The sequence below is a fragment of the Gymnoscopelus microlampas genome (assembly GCF_963454915.1).
Source record: "Gymnoscopelus microlampas genome assembly, chromosome: 17".
NCBI classification, from domain to species: domain Eukaryota; kingdom Metazoa; phylum Chordata; class Actinopteri; order Myctophiformes; family Myctophidae; genus Gymnoscopelus; species Gymnoscopelus microlampas.
The window spans coordinates 13050815-13072932 of NC_139954.1; the positions used below are offsets into that span (position 1 = coordinate 13050815).

The window sequence follows — 22118 nt, forward strand, 5'->3', positions numbered from 1 at the left end:
TCTGCTATTTTCAAAAGATTCTGTATACATTTTTGACAATGATAACTTGTGAACCAGGATATTCTGCATATAATGACTACTTTCACTTTTGATACTTTAAGTACATTTTTTCAACACTTTTGTACTTTTACTCAAATACATTTTGAATACAGGACTTTTACCTGTAAACAGAGTATTCCTACAATACAGTATTAACAATTCTACTAAAGTAAAAAAAACAAGTACTTTTTAACCACCACACTGATACTTTCATTTCCCTTTCAAACGTCAATCATCCATTTTTTTTAACTCCTCATAGAGCCCGCCTCCGAACCGAAGGAAATGCGGGCGCGCGTCCGACACGTGATTTATTTGCCAAAAAAAAAAAGAAAAAAAAATCCAGTATGGCGGAATAGTTTCGTGAATGGTTTTTTCAAGGCTCTCTCTCTCTCTCTCTTCTCTCTTTACACCTACGGGTCCTAAAAGCCCTGTCCTCACTGCACTGTGACTGACTGACTGGATGCAGACAGGGGGCTTCGGGGTAAAAAAAAAAAAAAGAAAGTCAAACAAAAACAAAAGGGGGGGAGAAGAGCCAGACGTCTAGTGTCCGAGGAGGACTGGAGGAGACTCTCATTCAGGTAAATATAATAACGTTGTTTTCCAACAAACACAGCGTGTCAGCGAACATACATGATGTTTAATCACTTTTTTTCCGGGGGGTTGGTTGGTGGTTGCTGCGCGCGCCGTAAAACGGCCGATCTACAAGCTCTCAGCGCGGACGCGCTGAGAGCTTGTAGATCGGCCGTTTTACGGCGCGCGAGCCCCTCTCGGCGTATACGAGAAAAGTGTACACTCACTCAGAGAGAAACCAGCGTTGAACTATTACTATTAGTTGTGTTGTGGCGTGTGTGTGTGTGTGTATTTGTTGTTGACTCTCATTTTAAGTACGTGTTACGTGACTTTTGCCATTGTTGTTATTCTTCAACAACACTAGACTACACTACACTAGAGTGTATTAGTGTAACATTGTTGCTGTGTGTGTGTGTGCAGTGAGAGCAACAGTTATTATACACTGTATCCAAAGGGTAACCGAAAGAGTCGCCCCTAAACACGCTCGCCCCTATAATAGCCCTGAAACATGACTGTCATCATACCAGCGCCATGTGAACCATGGCTAGCTCGCCCCCATTTATTTTCGCGGACCGCTCGCCCCCCTCCCCCCCAAGCGGTTCTTCTTGTATTCTTGTTTTACTGAGGGTACGGTTAGGCGTAGTTTTACTGAGGTTATGTTTAGGGATAATGTTAGGTTTTTTTTAAGGCATAGTTTTACTGATGTTAGGTTTAGGAATACCTGGTGGATTTGCCCCCGGCGGGTGGGCGTGTTTTGGGGCGAGCGTTCTGTGTATTCGAAGCTTCCGACTCGCCGCTCTCTCTCTCTCTCTCTCTCTCTCTCTCTCTCTCTCTCTCTCTCTCTCTCTCGTGTCTGGGAAATGGAAAGGGATTTGTTTTGGGAAGAAGAGCGCAGCCACGTTTTTTGTCCCAACATTTCATGTCACTTTCTCTGAATTGTGCTGAGGATTGACTATAATATCGCAGATTGACTGTCGCTGCACTGCAGGCAAGCGATCTCTGACTACATGTGTGTTGTTTGAGTCTCGTCAATCACAGATATATAAGTGAATGACACAGTGATAAGTATAGCCAGTCACTGTAACCGTGTATAAACATAGTTGTCAGCAGGCTATGCTATTATTATACATTGTTAGTAGTGTTTTTGCGTTGTGTGTGCGAGAGCATTTGCATATGTGTGTGTACAGTCAGTCTGCGTGCAGGAGGAGGTGAGCGAGAAATCGCTGTATTTTTGTTGGCCCACAGCTGCAGCTTTTGGGTGTCAACCTCTGTCTTTACTCTTTGGCAGTGGCAGTAAAGTAACTAAGCACATTTACTCAAGTACTTTACTTAAGTAAAACAAAAATGTAGGTATTTTCTTTTTACTTTACTGGAGTATTTCCAATTTTCTGTAGTTTTACTTTTACATCTCAGAGACAAATATTATACCTTTACTCACTACAATTATTTGAAAACTTTAGTTACTTTTGTAGATTTAGCCCTATAGGCCTATACATTTCAGCCGATCTACTCACATTGTGAGCTTGTAGATCTGCTATTTTCAAAAGACTTTAATACATTTGAAAACTTCTGGAATTGGAATTGTGGGACATTCTGCATAATGAGCACTTTCTATTACCAATACTTCTGTACTTTTACTCAAGTACATTTTGAATCCCGGACTGAGTAACAGAGTATTTCTATATTGCAGTATTGATACTTTTACTTAAGTACACACAAATGGAGTACTTTTCCCACCACTGGTCTTTTGGTAATGTGTAAACACCGATCCTCGCTCCCAGGCCAGGCAGCACTAGTAGGGCAGACCTGTTCCCTGCTCCTTCGGCCTCCTTTTAGCCTCTGCTTGGCGGAAACTATTCGCTCAAACATTGCATTCCTGCTCCCAAGGAACCGGTGTTCCAGCACTTGTAAATTCCAGGAGGACCCCACAGGAAGAAGGTCGTAGTAGCAAAAACTTCCAGAAAAAAATTGGCACGGTGCAAATGATGACTCCTCCGCTCTGAAGGAAAAAGGAGGTGATTGGTGATGTCAGACGGGGGACTCACACTCTCATCCTGTCTCGCCCTCAAAACTTTCTTGCTGATTCCTCACAGAGTTGTGCTGTGTGTGTGTGTGTGTGTGTGTGTGTGTGTGTGTGTGTGTGTGCATCATGCCTGCCTGCCAGTGGGATATTATGGAACCACTCAGGCCCCGTTGGATAATGGCCTCACAGGCTCTTATGTTATGCTACATAATTCATCACTTCCTTATGTATTATATGCCTGCCTGTATGTGTTTATTAACGATAATCAGATTTCCATATAGCATTAGAAACAGATACTGTGTGCGTGTGCGTGTGTGTGTGTGTGTGTGTGTGTGTGTGTGTGTGTGTGTGTGTGTGTGTGTGTGTGAGTGTGAGATATATATATATATATATGTGTGTGTGTGTATGTGTGTGAGATATATATATATATATATATATATATATATATATATATATATATATATATATATATATATATATATATATATATATATATATATATATATATATATATATATATATATATATATATAAAAACACATACTCTACAGGTTCGTAACGTTGCACCACCAATCCGTCTGGTATGCCCATATATGTACTATGTATATAGGCATATATATATATATATATAGTATATGTGTGTCTTTTCTCCATTTTAGCCATTTTCTATTCCATTAATTATTTACCCTATATAGCTATAGCTTCAAAGTGCGGCGAAAAAACTCAAGAGAAAACTTGAGTTTTTGAAAAGCAGGGATGTCTGTGGTGTCTGTGGGCCTGAATTATTTACATCCAGAATCACACTGTAGCCTCTGAGGACGTGTAAACAGGTGGGGGGAGGCTCAGGAATCACAGAAGAAGAAGGCATTAAACTTGCTCTTTCTTCTTCGCGTGTCTAGCCTGGCCCACCCTACCAATTTGCCAGATAGACTTCCTCCCATAACGTTAGCTTCCTGAACGCAATTGTAAAAAATTGGAAGTCCCGTCCAGGGTTGCCAGATCTGCTTATTATAATTTCCCCGCGAGATTGTATTTGAAACTAGCCGATCTACAAGCTGCGTTGTGAGCTTGTAGATCTGCTATTTTCAAATGGCTGATGTATACGTTAAAGTGCTCGTGTAGCCCATAGTCGCTTCTTTTGGGCTGGTTTTCCTAGACCTGGTTGCTTGTTTCTCTCACAGAATCTGGCAACACTGGTCCCGCTCCCATCACATGCCGTAGTAGATAGCGTGCTCCACAAACGTCAAAGCTGGCTCTGCTTTCATCGTTCTTCTAACACCTCACACACTTCCTTTGCACGGTGACTTTTCTCCAGTGGTGGACAAAGTATACACTCAAGTAAATACTCAAGTATTCAAATGTACAAGTTATGAAGTACATTTTCTTTTTACTATCGATGCATTGATGTATTGACATTTAGAACATACCCCCCCCCTCGCAAATAGCAGATCAAATAGCAGATCTACAAGCTCACAACATGTCGCATTGTGACACGTTGTGAGCTTTTACACCTATTTTCATATGTTTGAAATAGGGCAAATTGAGTACATTTTTCTAAGTTTGGGGCCAAAGAGTCCCTTCCTAGAAATACATAGCGTAGCCAAAAGTACAATATTTCTATGTGAAATGTAGCTGAGTGAATGTCATGTGTTTGCAAAAATATTACAAAAAAAAAAAAAAATTATGTACTGTACTCAAGTAAATGTACTTAGTTACTGTCCACCACTGCATTTCTCTCCCTCATTTTCCTCATTCTTACACCTCTTGTGCTCTCAGTGCCTGTGTGAGTTGCTACAGTCATGATTTTACTTAAAACCCTATATAATTTTGTTGCCCGGGGTTGCCTAGGGGTCTTTACATGGTCACACCTCCTTTTTTCTCTCTACACCAAATCCCTTTAGCCGATATACGTGTGCACAATGTGTCGTGACACGTTGGGAGCTTGTACGTCTGCTATTCTCGCTGAATGGTCGCCTATTATGATACGCCCACAGAATAGGGATGCTAGGGACAGTAGGGATCATGTGGTTAAACTGATCTCAGTTATGCTTCACTTCATTTGGCTCCAATTCACGGGCCACGAAGGAATGCAGTCCACACAGTGACACTTCTTTTTACTAACACCATTACTGTCACGTAATTACACAAACATATATTAATGTAGCCGCAAGACAAATTTCAACATTTATAATGCATTTGCATGCATCCCTTCCTTTGTCAGTTTGGGCCTGTGTGTGTAATCAAAGGAACATATTATTCTGAATGTATACCTGTCTGAGTACAGACCTGTGTTTGTAGGTCAACCGTGTGTTTCGCTATCTTACCATCAGTAGTGTAAAGTAACTAAGTACATTTACTCAAGTACTGCACTTAAGTACAACTTTGAGGTACTTTTACTTTACTGGAGTATTTCCAATTTTCAGTACTTTTACTTCTACTCCACTACACCTCAAATATTACAAATATTGTACCTTTACTCCACTACAATTATTTGATAACTTCAGTTACTTTGCAGATATTAATTATTATATTATAAAACATACATTAACCACTTTAGCCCATTTTATACCTAAGCTATATGAAAATAGCCGATCTACAAGCTCACGATGCGACGCGTTGTGAGCTTGTAGATCGGCTATTTTCAAACATTTTAGTACTTTCACTTTTGGTACGTTAAGTATATTTTGGTACCACATACTTTTGTACTTTTACTCAAGTATTTTTTTGCAGTATTGATACTTTTATTTAAGTAAAGCATTTGAGTACTTTTTCCACCACTGCTTACAATCCACAGTACGGTACAGTTCCTTCTCGTGACTCCAGTCCTCACAGACAGTACCATCCTAGAGTGTTAAATTCACCCTGAAAGTGTAAAAAAAAAAAAAAAAAAAAGACCCCGTAATGGCCAGGACTTTGCCGTGCCGAAATAAACTTGTTTATCTCCGTTCCATTGTTCTTTGTTGGGGCTTTGGCCTGACCTTCGGAAAGTTCCAACGTTATCTTCCAATAATCAATTAGCGAGAGAGTTGGCATTGGCAAAACGTGCTTGTTTGTGGACATTCTGTGGACATTGTCAGACTTAATGGACACTAATGGGGGTCAATGGTGTTGTCGTGACAGGGGACCCTGCGGGTGCACAAGCGCACTCGAACCAGCAGGACTGTGTAAACAGCTTGGCTGGAGTCTCCCCACAGCCTCCAGCCACTTCCCATCCACACAGACTACTTGATGTATTATGATTCTATCTGTGAGGAGAATGGCACTGTAGGCACGAACCACTGTAAACAGGGCTCGCATTTCAGCAAGATCTGTGTCTCTCGCGCACACACACACACACACACACACACACACACACACACACACACACACACACACACACACACACACACACACACACACACACACACACACACACACACACACACACACACACACACACACACACCTGACACCAGGGTCTACATTTCTCAATGTAAGTGGTAGGGAGACTATCCAGCAACCACTGCTGGTGGTGTGCTAGTTAAATTGTATTAACGTACTGTTTACAGATTTGTTAGTGAGAATAACATTTGACTCGTTCGAAATGATGTTCCGCATCGCAACTTCTACTCAAATGTTATGTACTGTAGACATGTTTAAAGAGTCACTGAGGCAGGCTGTATCTTATCTACTTTCACTTTCACCCAACTACAGAGACACTTTTATTTTCTGTTTGAAGAAATGCAGTGCAATTTTGTCTCAATGCAAACGCTGATGGCATTTTAAATGCATAATTTGCAGTTTGACCAGGCTTGACTCGGTTACAGTCAGTGCTGGTTTTTCATCGGTTTCCCTGTTCACCACTTAACACATTGAGTGCCAAAAACGGTCCGGACCGTTTTTCATAATCCTAACATGGTGTGCCAAAAACGGTTATGACCGTTTTTGGGGAAAAATATGATTTTTTTTTTTTTTTTCAATTTTTATTTTTATTTTTCCTTCACAGCACCAGGAGATATCATTTTACGAATATTTAGACTCCAATCCACCTCCTGGTTGAGTTATGACTTCAAAAGCCTGTATCTCGGCTCCTGTGTACTTTTTGTTTTTACGATGTATTTTCGACTATTTTCAACTGGCTGCAACTATGGAACGGATTACCGAATGTTTTTAATCTTTTTCCCCGGATTGTACGAGACCTCTATGTGTGTAATGAGGGGATCACCGTGAGGACGGTGATCACTGAAAATGTTTTGTGACTACTTGAAAAAGGTCCAAAAATGGTTAAAATTCCAGGCACTGGAGGTACCCTGTTTTGAAAAACCCCTGGCACTCAATGTGTTAAAAAGACAAAGCAATATGTTGAGCACTGGAGAGACGGAGGGATAGATGGCATTAGAGAGGGAGTGAAATTAGACAAGTCGTTGGCAGAAGGCAACAAAGGTACATTTAACCCATTCAGACCTGAGATACCATTCTACACATCTACTACGTCTTCTAAATCCTAACAAAACTAAACTAAACCAAAAACGAAATCCTAAAAAAACTCATGTTGCTACAGTCAGTGGTTTTCAGACTATTTCATGTCAAGGACCCTCATATGATATGTATTTGGCCGCGGACCCCCAAAATATGTTGTTCCAGGGAACCCCCCCAGAAGCAAAGATTTCTGTCAAAAACGTTCGCTTTAAAAACATATATATTCAAAGATTTGCGCACATTTTCACGATTTTTCAAAAATAGCAGATCTACAAGCTAGTGCCGCGCCACGAGCTTGTAGATCTGCTATTTTTGAATGGCCAAAGTATCAAAAATAACGGTTACACAAGATGCGTTCCCGGTCTTAATGGGTTAATGGTTCACTACAGAGGGGTCATGGCCCGCGGCTGATGAGATTGTGTACGCCGATGACCTGATTCTCTCCTCGTGGGGGCACCAACAAATTTTGGTACCTCTGAGTCATTGTTCCTCCTGAGTGACCCTTATTCACCTCATCCGCCCCTACGGTTACTTGGCACCGTGTTAATAAGCCCATTTAACTCCATTGTGCCTTTGCTAGGGTCCTGGCCCGGCTTTGAACCTCTTCCACCACCACATCCTGCTTTTCCCCCCAAACTCAATTAACAACGAGGGTTTGAGGGGTTTTTGGCATTGTTTGTGGATGTCTTGTGGATGTTGTCAGCCTAATGGATACTAATGGGGGTCTATTAATGGCACTGTCCTGCTCAGGGATAAACAAGGTGACAGGACTCCATGGCACACGGGCACACGCGTGCGCGCACGCGCACGCACACACACACACACACACACACACACACACACACACCCATGTACACCCGTGTACATGACACCAGTGGTGGGAAAAGTACTCAAATGTTTTACTTAAGTAAAAGTACCAATACTGCAATGTAGAAGTACTCCGTTACAAGTTAAAGTCCAGAATTCAAAATTGTAGTAAAAGAGTAAAAGTATTGGTATCGAAATGTACTTAAAGTGCCAATAGTAAAAGTACTAAAATGTTTGAAAATAGCCGATCTACAAGCTCTCAACGCGTCGCATCGCGACACGTTGTGAGCTTGTAGATCGGCTATTTTCATATAGCCTAGGCATAAAATAGGGCTAAAGTGGTTAATGTATGTTTTATAATGTAATAATTTATATCTGCAAAGTAACTAGTAAGTTTTCAAATAATTGTAGTGGAGCAAAAGTACAATATTTGCCTCTGAGATGTAGTGGAGTAGAAGTAAAAGTACGGAACATTACTTTTGAAATACTTTTTACTGTTATAAAACGTTGTTTAGTGGTTTATCTATTACCTCCAGCACCAGTGTTGGATTCGGGGTTGTTTTTGCCCCATTCAGTTTGTCCGTCTGCTTGTCCTTTTAGCACAATAATTCAAGAACGGAGGGCAGGATTGTTGTGAAACAGGAATGACTAGCCGGCAACCTGAAGACATTGAGTTAATCTTTGTAAATGTCACAAATAAGGTCAAGGTCTATTTTCTTTTTAAGCAAAATAACTTGGATGGCTTGATTTTCATGAGTCTTGGTGAAAGTGATTAGTAAGGCTGCCCTGAAGAGAGTGTAACATTATTTGTCTCAAAGGTCAAATTCATATTCAAGGTCCATCTTTTTCCCCCAAATAACTTTATAATGGATGGATTTTCGTTAATCTTGGTGGGGGTGATCAGTAGGGCTGCCTTGAAGAGATGCTTAACTTTTGGGTCAAGGTTAGGCTTGCGTGATACCTTCTATTTTCATATTGTTGTGATTCATGGCCATTCAAAATAGCTGATACGAAGCTTGGATTGTCAGAGGTCCGCCCTTTAGCCAATTTTAACCCATTAAGACCTGAGGCGATTCTTTAAAAAAAATCTAAATCCTAACAGTTTTTTGAAAAAAATATAAAAAATATTTTTTCATGATTTTTCAAAAATAGCAGATCTACAAGCTCATAGCGCGGCACCGAGTGCCGCGCTATGAGCTTGTATATCTGCTATTTTTGAATAGCCAAAGACATCTAAAGTGACACAGATGCGTTCCAGGTATCAATGGGTTAATATACTGTAGGGATAGGGAATGCAAAAGGATTGCATATGTTTTGAGACAGAGTTGGTAGGCTTGCAGATAGTGTTGAATTTGACATCATATTTTGATTTAGTTTAAAAAAAAAAAAAATCCATTTAGTTTTAGTCATCTTTTAGTCATCTGAAATGTTTTAGTGTAGTCTAGTTTTAGTCACCTAAATCTACAGTTGAACTAGAGCACAGGTCTCCGCCAGGGCAGGCAGGTTATAGTGGGCCATGTTTCACGGCAATTGGATACTGCACTCATGAGGCATTTTGTTCAAAACGGGCCAAACTTTGGAAGCCAATTCTTAGACAGGAATATGAAAATCTTTATCACACGACTATGGAGATAATGTGTACCGATTTGCGTGATATTTGGACAAAATCTGTAGCGCCTGGTGGCGCTAGAACAGGCCGGTGTGAAACATTTGGTACAGAGGTTCTTCCTTGGCCTCCAAGGGAGTGTACGTGCAAAGTTTCACAGCGATTGGCCCAATGGTGCCTAGCTGCTCACAGAAATCTGCCTGTTATGTGGCCAATTTGATCCTGCGACGCGTTGTGAGCTTGTAGATTGGCTATTTTTGGAGCATGGCACCCGGCTCAAATGTCTTAGGATTTCTTCTCCACTATACTAGTCCCCTCCCTAACATTTTTGTCTATTTTTCATCTGTTGACGAAATTGTCAGTATATTTCATTGCTTAGTTTTTCATTTGTGAAAAAAGTTGTCAACGAATATTTCTCGTCATAGTTTTAGTCGACGGAATTAACACTGCTTACAGAGACGGAGATATTTGAGACTTGGAGTTGACCTGTTATTGAGAGAGTTTATAAAAGACCATTATTATTTAATTTTCAACAATTATAACATACAATAACATGGACAGAAGAACATACATAAAAGACAAGACAGTCCCAAGTGCACATACCGTAAATAAACTGAAAGCTATTTTCTGACATGCCTTTATTTTTAGGTCAGGGTTTGTGCATAAACATAACATTACCTTGAAAGCTGTTTGACAGAAGACATTTCCGGCTCTTCAATTCAAAAACTGCAGTAACTCATCTTGCAATTTGATGTGGTGAAAAACTGTGTTGAAGCCAGTCATCTTGTCCAAAATATCCATGTAATACCCGATGCTGGGTACTGTGTCTCAGAATGTTAAATACGAAAGGATTCAGAAGGTAGATTTTGCACGTCACAGAAAATGCCAGGATGTTGCATTTGTTTTAAGGGCTTGAAAAAACAACGAATAGAATAAAAAACAGTGCGTTTTGTGTTTTGCATGATCGTCTCTGTCCGGTGGAAACCTCATTATGTCCAGATCGACAAGCTTCGTAGAGCTTGTGGATCTACTACTTTTGATGCTTTTTGTGTGACGCTGTAGTGTGATCAAGTAGGGCATTAATTTACGAAAAAACACCAAAAGTGAATATATGGAGAGCAACGATATGGTATGAAGTTTGTACTGTAGATCTAAGGTTGTCATTTGGCTCGTTGATATTTTGTCACATGATCATCATGCTGCCACATTATATTCTACCAGTGTATTATTATTATACAGCCAGGTTAAAGGTGGTTGGACATATTGTCCTGAAGTGCTACTGTATTCACACAGCCTCTAATAGTAGGCAGTAAAGAGACTGATTTAATACACTCTGCTGTTGAGAGCATGAATGAGACATGGACATTTTATTTTACGCCGTGTAGATTAGTGCTGTCAGTTGCTTTAATATTTTTAATATTCTAATATTTTATATAATATATAATTATATAAAATAATGTATAGTTATACAATCAAACACCCGCGTGCACGCATAGGAACGCTATAATAACAGGCTAAACAGCTATCGGGCTGTGGTTTCAACCGCTTTGAATTTCTCACTTGCGTGGGTACGTACTGTAGTAGCTACTTTTAGATGGATGTTTTTTTTTTGTTTATTCTTTATTTACCCAGGGTAGTAGCTATGAGCACAATTTTCAGCAACGCCCTGCACATAGAAACACACAGACAGGATAGACACATTAAAACCTGGGAGCTGACCAGTACAAACCACAGTCTTATGCTGTTGGTCACTCATTAAGCAGCTCCAGTCCACTGGCACCCATTTCGGATGCTGTCAATGCCCCGAATGTGACATTATCACGTTTAATCAGACTATTGATTGCTCCAAGTAGGTGAGATACTGACCTACCCACCTTTAATGTTCCATCCATGTGTTGCACACTTTTCTGCATTTTACACATCATTGCTGTCGGGACGGAAACCTTGTACGTGCAAATCTGTTACTTTTCAGGAAATGGAAAAAATTGGATCCAACGTAATTATTGTTTAGTCACGAGCTGCTAACTTTTCCCTGGTCAAATATAAAACCCACACAGACAGACTTAATCTCTTTAATTCTGGAAGCGCTGCTTTGGGCATGTGTCATTATGGGCGACAATTTAAAGTTTTTGAAAATAGCAAACATTCTACAATCTCACAACGCAACTCATCGTTTACACATTGTGAGCTTGTCTATTTTCTGCCTGACAGCGAAGATATACAGTACATTTAGCTTAGAATAGATTTCTAAATGGCAAACACTAAGGATATATTAAAACAAAGAGCAGAAAGTGGTTTTCCTTCCACCCGATTCTATGATTTTTCAAAGGTTAGTGAAAACACTCGAAAATCGGCAATCGCTGGCAGTGGCGTGGGCAAATTATGTTTTATTTCTGGCAGTCAAAGAGTTAATGAAAAAAATATTTAAAAAAGTTCATAAAAAGTTGAAATACGGAGACAACAAGGTTTGAGGTTTCTGCCCGGCAGCAGCAATACGTGCGTCTGTAAAACGTTCTCCCTGGCACTTGACAGACACAGAAATACAACTCTCGGGGTCTCTCCTAATGGACTTCATTTCCCAAGTACTCCGAGGCGTGCCTGAAGTAATCAAGACAGCATAAAAATAACATGTGGTCGGGCATAGCGAGCGGTAAACAACAATTAGGGACCCCTTGCATCGCGCGCCGGAATGAATCATGGAGAACGCTCTTGTGCCGCGGCAGACAGCCTCAGCCCTCTCAGCCCCTAATTGACTATGAATAATTCAGCTGGTGAGCGGGATTAGTGGCCGCGCCAGCGTGCCGTTGATTGACATGTTTATGTTTTTTTTTTTCCTTTTTGTGGGATGCCAACGTTTACCGGTATGTCTTTTTTTTTGGTGGCAAAAAAAAACAAAAAACAGCTGGGGATGATGCGCAGGACTCGCACTTCCCAAACAGACTTTTAACCCATTAAGACCGGGAACGCATCAGTGTCATTAAATGTTTTTTGATAAATAAAAGCATTATTTAATACTTTGGCCTTCGTGAAAATTGGTGCATTGAATATACGTTTTTTTTTTTAGCCAAGATTTTTTAACTCAAATCTTTGCTTCTGGGGGTCCTTGGAACAAAATATTTTGAGATGGGGGTCCGTGGCTAAACACACATAATTTTGGGGGTCCTTGACATGAAAAAGTTTGGGAACCACTGATATAGCAACGTATACGTTTTTTCAGAAATCAGTTAGGATTTAGAAGACAATCGCAGAATGGGGTCCTCAGGTCTTAATGGGTTAAAATAAATGACAGGGATCGACAGGAAGCAGATTTGAGTTTGAAAGCGAGACCAGACGGTGCGGTAAGGGGGACGACTTAGTACCTGGAGGCCCAGACAGATATGGATGTTTGGTGGCTGCTGCTACCCAGGACAGTGGCAGGACGCCGAGGTATGGCTAGACTGTCACTGGTCCAGTAAGACATGGCTAATTATTAAAGGGATAGTTCATCCCTAAAAAAAAAAATTCTATCGATTAGTCACCCCATGGAGACTTGAATTCATGGATATTTTTTAGTTGTTGTCGCATTCCTAAGCCAATAATTTGATGACCAGCGGACCGGTTGACAGCGGTTCCGGTAGGAGACACTCTCCTACCGGAACCGCTGCCAGTCATCAAATTATTGGCTTAGGAATGCAACGGAAACTAAAAAAACATCCATGAATATATACCTTTTTTTCCCCATTTCCAGAAAAGTAACGCTTTTTTGGACATCCAAGGTTTCTACCCGACAGTGACGATATTTAAGTTATTTGTCATATATGCCGTGCGCAATGTTTTGTTTAAAAAGCGTAAAAATGTGAATGTTTATTTATGTGCGACTACGTTCAATACCCAAAACAACATTTAAGTGTCAACTAGAGTGTGTGTGTGTGTGTGTGTGTGTGTGTGTGTGTGTGTGTGTGTGTGTGTGTGTGTGTGTGTGTGTGTGTGTGTGTGTGTGTGTGTGTGTGTGTGTGTGTGTGTGTGTGTGTGTGTGTGTGTGTGTGTGTGTGTGTGTGTGTGTGTGTGTGTGTGTGTGGGAAGGAGAGAGAGCGGAGAGTTTGCAGAAAGAGGGGAAAGTGACATGACATCCTATCCGACATGACAGGGACACCTCTCTCGTGTTTACAATAGCTTGCCGCTGCTCACTCATGTTTGCCAGAGAGGAACACGGTCAAGTGTAACCGCGGGACATGGCATCAATCAGCCTCAGCCCGGGCTACTGAAAAGACACACACAGGGCTGAGGAACGCAGCCTGCTGAGTAACAAGGACGTGGGAAGGCGGGGGTCATGTTTCTTGTTGATAATATGGAGGTGAAAAAAGGATAAGAGTGGGAATGTGCCAAATCAAAGGAATACGTTTGTAAAGTACTTGTTGTTGATGTTGAATCTAATCTAATCGGATGGTATAATTATACATTAGTACACACACAGGGCACTTTGGTCTGTCGCTGACAAAAATCCTAAGAAGTGAGCAAACCCGGTACGGGAAAAAAACGATCTGTAATGTAACGGGTTCCATTTGGTTCCATTTGTACACTCTGTGTTAAAATAACACTCAGGATTCCTACAAATATTTCATGATGGAACGCAAATGAATTGTTCAAGAAAAGTCAGACGCCGCCGGCCTCGAGTCAAGTTTCAAGGCGGTCCATAGATACAACTTGTGTATTAACAATAAAAAACTACAGTCAGCTAACTTTCGGCCAAAGCTGAATGGGTAGAGAGGCTATCTGGTAATCAGAAGGTCCCCGGTTGCCAGTGTTGTAGTGCTAATTTTGGAAGTGAGGGAGCGCAACCCCCCCCATGATTAAAAAATCACACCCAGTGTGAAGTGGGTGGTGTATGGTCACAACATGACTCACTTTAAAAAAAGGACTTTTTTAAAAGTCCATACTGCTATTCATAGGGCTGCACATGTGTCATGTGTTTCGCTAGCCAATAGGGATGGAGCTCGTTAATTTTTATTGATAATGAGCACCTTATCGAGCCTGCTTATCGAACCGAGCTTTTATCGAGCCCACTATCGATCTTTTTCTATTACTAAGAAAAAAGACGTGAGACGAAAAATTCTGAACAGAACCGGTATCTTTTTTTATTGGCCAGTTGTCACAGTGAGTTTGTGGCTGACAACTATCTAAAATTAAAATGACAAAAGTTAAAAATATTTTTGCCTATCATTAAAACAACCATTCATATAATGTGCAATAAGTGTTAAATGGCTTTATATTATGAATAGTACTGTAATAATTACTATAAAATCTCCATGTCTCTTCAACTCTTTATAACAAAAAATGCATATTTATTTTTTCTATTTTTTCTTTGTTTTAACCAAAATATATCACTCGCACTACATTTTACTAGGGCCTTCAAATACAGTACTTTACAGAGTAACAGACAGAAGGCAAGTGACCTTTTTACTTTTGGAAAATAATATTGAAGAAACGGTTAATTTGTGTACTGTCACTTTAAAAGCGCAATTTATACTTCATCGTACGACGGTGTCACGCACCAAACATAGCCGATCTCCAAGCTCACACTGCGTCTGTTCGCACCACGTTGTGAGCTTGTAGATCTGCCATTTTCAGCAACGATAGACTGAGGGACAGACACGCTCAGCAACACTAGTTATTCATTCACAGGGAGATCCCAAACGGATTATTATCAATTGGATAATTAAAAATGTCAACGGAGACTTGCTACATTGGGTAGAAGAGGACGAGTGAAACTTTTGAGCGTTTCACTCGTTAACGCCATTGTTTCACCGCTGCACCGCACATGTAAACACAACAACGACGCAACCACCCGAGTGTACAAATGGAACCAAATGGACGCTTACAGCCCCCTTAAAATAGTGATGTAGTGAGCCAATAAAATTCCTCTTCCTTGTTAACCAGGGCAGCGCTGTTTGGCACAACTTGCAGCTATCAATACACTTTTAGACCAACATGTTTGTGCCAGCGTGAGTGATTAGATTTATTTCTTGATCGCCTCTTGTTTTGATAGTTTAGACATGACGTCAGGGGCCGCTGCACTCGATAACAGGCTCGACAAGCCTAAAGCTTATCGATACCCGGGTCTCGATAAATTCATGCCCGGGTATATAATGTACCCGGTTTTCGAGCTCCATCCCTACTAGCCAATCACAGTCCTGAATTTGCAAAGTCAGCCAATCCCATTACAGTTAGTGGTGATGACACTAGCTGTAATGTGATTGGCTGACTTTGCAAAAGTATCGATTTGCATTAACAATGGAAGGGTTAGGGGGTACACAAATCTTTTGGTCGGTGTCCAAAACTCACTTATAGGGGGCGGCTACACCGCCCCAAAAATGTAAGAAAAATAAAAATTAAAACAGAAGAAAAAAAGAAGTGAGGGAGCGCTGCTCCCCCGCGTCCACCCTCCACTACACCCCTGCCGGTTGCCCCCCCCCCCCGACCCACCCAGTCTATTGAAGTGCCCCCGCGCAAGACACTTAAACCCTTAACTGCTCCTCGGTAGCTGTGTTAATTGCCTCCACTCCCATTAGTTAGGATGGGAAAATGCAGAGGGCAAATAAGTGAGAACTAAAAATATGAATTGTCTCCGCCAGGAGACTATGTTTTCGTTCTCGTCCTTCCGTGTGTCCACCAAGCGAACATTGGTCAAGCTTCACGTGTCAATATGTTGAAAGGGTGTGCTTTGATTGGCTAGCGAGACGCATGATGAAATAGAGACCTATAAATAGGTGTGTCACTTCAAAAGATCATTTATATCTTTTGAAGTGAGGTAAGACAGGATTAATCAGGAACAGTACTGGCGGAGACCTGTGCTCCGAGGAGCACATTTTCTAGTTGTCTCCGCCAGGAGAGTTTGTTTTCACTTTCCGTCAGCCAAGCAAACATTGGTCGAGCCTCACGTGACACTTGACAATACGGTGAAATAGTGTGATCTGATTGGCTAGTGACGTATAGCGGCCTATAAATACATGTGTCACTTTGAAAGAGTCTTTGCCTCTTTCAAAGTGAGGTAAGACAGGAAAAATCACGAAATGGCTGAGAAATGGCGGATACTGTAACAATTGGATAGGACACTTACACAGACAGGACAGATAGGACACTTACACAGACAGGACGGATAGGACACTTAAATAGACAGGACGGATAGGACACTTATACAGACAGGACGGATAGGACACTTATACAGACAGGACGGATAGGACACTTATACAGACAGGACGGATAGGACACTTATACAGACAGGACGGATAGGACACTTATACAGACAGGACGGATAGGACACTTATACAGACGGATAGGACACTTGTGTCATGTTACTATGACACAGTAACATGTTCTATTTTTTGTAAGAATTAGAACATAAGAATTAGAACATTCCCAACATTCCCAACACAAGTCTGCTGGCGGAGACTTGTGCTCCGAGGAGCACTTTTTGTCTCGGCCAGGAGAGTTTGTTTTCACTTTCCGTCAGCCAAGCAAACATTGGTCGAGCCTCACGTGACACTTGACAATACGGTGAAATAGTGTGATCTCTGATCTGATTGGCTAGTGACGTATAGCGGCCTATAAATACATGTGTCACTTTGAAAGAGTCTTTGCCTCTTTCAAAGTGAGGTAAGACAGGAAAAATCACGAAATGGCTGAGAAATGGCGGATACTGTAACAATTGGATAGGACACTTACACAGACAGGACAGATAGGACACTTACACAGACAGGACGGATAGGACACTTACATAGACAGGACGGATAGGACACTTATACAGACAGGACAGATAGGACACTTACACAGACAGGACGGATAGGACACTTACATAGACAGGACGGATAGGACACTTATACAGACAGGACGGATAGGACACTTATACAGACAGGACGGATAGGACACTTATACAGACAGGACGGATAGGACACTTGTGTCATGTTACTATGACACAGTAACATGTTCTATTTTTTGTAAGAATTAGAACATAAGAATTAGAACATTCCCAACACAAGTCTGCTGGCGGAGACTTGTGCTCCGAGGAGCACTTTTCTAGTTATTATTATTATTACCATGAATTCTGTCACTCTCTCCTTTTACGTTATCATGCCTGAAGCCTGAAAACTTGATTTAGGCTGAGATACCGGCCTCTGACTTCCTTTAAGTGTTAAAGAGAGAGGCTTTCAAGCAGGCTGCCTGGCATCACGTGTAGCCTCCAATCACGTTGTCAAGCACTGAGTGGGATACACACGCCGTCCATAATAGAGAGTCGTGAGTCCGTCGTCTCGGCGAAGGATGACGTTCCAGACACCCCCGCGCCGTTCCCCTGGTGACAAAGGGCCGTCTATTCGGAATCAGACAAAAAGCAGGAAGTAGCCACTTTACAGCATACGCCGTCTGTTCGGCCTTCTGAGTGACAGTAGCCCACTCAACTTCCCCCCCGTCTCTCTCTCTCTCTCTCTCTCCCTCTCCCTTGCTCTCTCTTTCACCATCACACTCTCTTTAACCCATTTCTCATCCTCCACCTATAGTATATTAGCCTTCGTCATTCTCTCCCCTTGACCCTCCTACACCTCTCTACCACTCAACCTACACTTAGGGCTGTCGGAACGGATTTCAGGAGTAGAGTATAATAAGAGTAAAGTATAATAATGAAAAACATGTATAAATCTTTGAATGTTGAAATTGCCATTTGAATGCTGCTTTAAGTTAAAAAAAAGATCCCTCCGTAAATAATGTACTGAGTAATGAATCTAATGATGACTCTCTTCTCTTCCTGACCCACCGATGTGAAAACAAATGCTTTCATCACGTCACGCACGATCAACCGTAAAGTTTGCAGTGCATGCACGGCACGCACTGCAAACAATGCGTCTGTGTTGGGCGCGCTCGGCTGTGCGTGTGTGTGCGTGTGTGTCTAGTCACACTGAGACTGAGACAGACCACGTTGGTTCAGCGCAGCAGGCAAGACTCCACCTCCCTTTCCCCCCCATAAACTTCACTTGAAAGTTGAGTTTAAGAAACCTTCATAATTATGACAACAGCGAAAGTTAACCTATGTAGAACATCGTTTACGCTGTCACGGTCGCTACAACGTGGACCATATGTGATCAACAGCCCTGGGGACGGTGGATGGGGAGCCCGTTCTTGCTAGTAAAAGTACAATGGATAGGGCTGTGGAACGGTGGATGGATCTCGCTATAATATAACGGCAACATGTAATATTTCGGGTAGTGGTGGCCTAAAGGTTAGAGGGGCGCCCCTTGTTGCCGGGAGGTACCGCTATGAGCATGTATATCTGCTATTTTTGAATAGCCAATGTGTAAAATAATGCTTTTTTTTGGCTCAAATCAAAAAATGACACAGATGCTTCTTCAGGTCTTAATGGGTTAACCCATTAAGACCTGAAGCCGATTCTACAAATGTCTTCTAAATCCCAACAGTATTCTGAAAAATAAAAAAAAGTATGTTTCTATATCAGTGGTTCTCAAACTTTTTCATGTCAAGGACCCCCCAAAATTATATGTATTTGGCCGCCGACCCCCATCTCAAAATATATTGTTCCAGGGACCCCCCAGAAGCAAAGATTTGAGTTAAAAATGTTCGCTTTACAACAATATATTCAAAGATGTGCACACATTTTCACGATGGTTCAAAAATAGGTGATCTACAAGCTCATAGCGCGGCACTCTGTGCCGCGCTATGAGCTTGTAGATCTGCTATTTTTGAATAGCCCAAAGTGTAAAATAATGCTTTTTTAGCTCAAATCCAAAAGTGACACAGATGCGTTCCACCTCTTAATGGGTTAAGAAATGCTGATATGTGAGCAGCACGGCGAACGGTTCATCCATGTCACGGCTAATTCGATCAAGTCCGAGTCTGTTTGCGATCACGGCAGATTGTAATTCCCTTGTTCTTTTTCCTGGATCTCGCATGCATGCATGTGTACCGTATGTGTTCGTTGCGCACGAGGAGAGACTCTGAAGTGTCTGAGGTCACATCGCTAACGCGCGGCGACGACGCGCTGTAAAAACACTAAGAGCTAAACATAGGAGTCTAGCGGCTGAGAATAGCGTTGGCCGTGGCTATATATTGATGTGTTGAGGGGGGCTTGTGTGTCTCACGCCTCCCGCCTTCGCAGATCCATCAAGCCGCGACTCAACACCCACTTTCAGTGCCGCTCCAGGTCATCGATGTTGTCCGACCGTGCACACACACATCAATCAAACGCACGCGGGAGAATGAATGAATCTGAGACGGGAGAGGAGTCGAGCGTGTCGGAAACCTCGATGCCGTTGTTGGCAGCACACAGCTTTAACTCACATTGGTATTCCTGTGCGTATAGCTGTTCCACCGAGTGCCGCGCTACGAGCTTGTGGATCTGCTATTTTTGAAAAATCTTGAAAATTGGTGCGAATCTTTGAAAAATATTGTTTAAAGCAAACATATTTAACTCAAATCTTTGCTTCTGGGGGTCCCTGGAACAAAATATTTTGAGATGGGGGGTCCGCGGTCAAATACATATACATTTTGGGGGTCCTTGACATGAACATTTGAGGACCACTGACATAGAAACATACGTTTTTTTAGAAAACTGTTAGGATTTAGAAGACATCTTTTGTGGAATCGGCCTCAGGTCTTAATGGGTTAATTGTCATGCAAAATCATTGTGATTAAGGATTTAATTGGGGTTTTGGCAGAATGCATGTATGAAGAAATAGAAAAAAGCATCATTGTGTTGACAGTGTGTTGCTATCTTTTATTTTCTTCCCAAGATTTATTTTTGGGCTTTTTATGCCTTTTATTGATAGTGAAGTGAGTTAGACAGGAAACGGGGGAGAGAGAGAGATGGGGAGTGACACACAGCAGCAAAGGCCGTCGGGATCGGGACTCGAACCTGCGATGCGCTGTCAGGCCACATTGGAGCCTAGGTGCCCCGGACCGCTAGGCCCAGCAGTCCGGGCCAGTGTGGTGTTATCTAAATGTTGATGGTGCGGCTCACCTTACCGTAGTTCTCAGGCTTGTGTGTGCACACTGATGAGTTATTGTCTTTTGTCCTCAAATGTATTTAACCCGTGATTCGTAGGAGCAATCTAAACTAAACTAAACATGGTGAAGATAAGGCATATTTGTGCTTCGACCAGTCCATAGTTTGCTTGTTTGTTGAACTTGTAATGAGAACCAGCTACTGGCAAGACTTTTTCTGCATGGATAATTCCTAAGGAATAGAGAGACCCTGGAGCATTCTGGATGCAAGGTCTTCTCTGGGTCCACTTTACTGTGTCGGTATATAATGACAGACAGCATCTCTCCCCCCAGTGAACGCATTCATTTAACCCATTGAGACCTGAAGCCGATTCTACATGTCTCCTAAATCTCAACAGTATTCTGAAAAACGTATGTTTCTATATCAGTGGTGCTCAATCTTTTTCACGTCAAGGACCCCCAAAATTATATGTATTTGGCCGCGGACCCCCATCAAAATATTTTGTTCCAGGGACCCCCAGAAGCAAAGATTTGAGCTAAAAATGTTCGCTTTAAAAATATATATATTCAAAGATTTGCACACATTTTCACGATTTTTCAAAAATAGCAGATATACAAGCTCGTATCGCGGCACTCGGTGCCGCGCTACGAGCTTGTATATCTGCTATTTTTGAATAGCCCAAAGTGTAAAATAATGCTTTTTAGCTCAAATCTAAAATTGACACAGTTCCAGGTCTCAATGGGTTAACAAACAATCTATACCGCGGCCAAAATACAAGACATTTGTAGAATCCCCAGAAGCAAAGATTTGAGTAAAAAAAATGTTGCTTTAAAAAACACATAAATCCAAAGATTTGCACAAATGTACACGATAGAAAATAAATAAAGCAGATCTACAAGCTCATGCTATGAGCTTGTAGATCTGTTTTTTGTCAATAGCCCATGGTATAGAATAATGGTTAGAGCTAAAAATGACACATATTACTGTATGCGTTCCAGGATTGAATGGGTTAACCCATTAAGACCTGGAACACTGTCATTTTTAGATTTGAGCTAAAAAGCATTATTTTACACTTTGGGCTATTCAAAAATAGCAGATCTACAAGCTCGTAGCGCGGCACCGAGTGCCGCGCTACGAGCTTGTAGACCTGCTATTTTTGAAAAATCGTGAAAACGTGTGCAAATCTTTGAATATATATATATTTTTAAAGCGAACATTTTAAACTCAAATATTTGCTTCTGGGGGGGTCCCTGGAACAACATATTTTGATGGGGGTCCGCGGCCAAATACATATCATTTTGGGGGTTCTTGACATGAAAAAGATTGAGCACCACTGATATAGAAACACACGTTTTCAGAAAACTGTTGAGATTTAGGAGACATGTAGAATCGGCTTCAGGTCTCAATGGGTTAACACTTATTTATTTCACCCCACTGCAGACGCCTGTTACATGTGATATGATGAGGAATATTAGCTTGTTGTGTCGCAGAGACTCAAATAGCCAAAGGTCTAGGTTAGCTGTGTGTGTGTGTGTGTGTTTGTGTTCCACATAGCTATGAGTCAAACTGTCTCTTGAGAAAGATGACTTGATCACAGCGGACGGCCTGCTATGACCAGTGTGCACGTG

The 22118-nt window shown here is 41.6% G+C and overlaps 1 protein-coding gene across 5 annotated transcripts in view; it reads left to right on the forward strand.

The window, feature by feature from the left end:
• The first annotated feature begins 400 nt into the window (after nt 1–400).
• The window catches only part of LOC311064972 (histone deacetylase 4-like), a 280612-nt gene continuing 258894 nt past the window's right edge, over nt 401–22118 (forward strand). For all 5 annotated transcript variants that reach the window (XM_084085063.1, XM_084085065.1, XM_084085066.1 and 2 more), the window contains exon 1: nt 401–617. The gene's annotated coding sequence lies outside the window, so the exon portion shown is untranslated. The remainder of the gene's footprint in view (nt 618–22118) is intronic.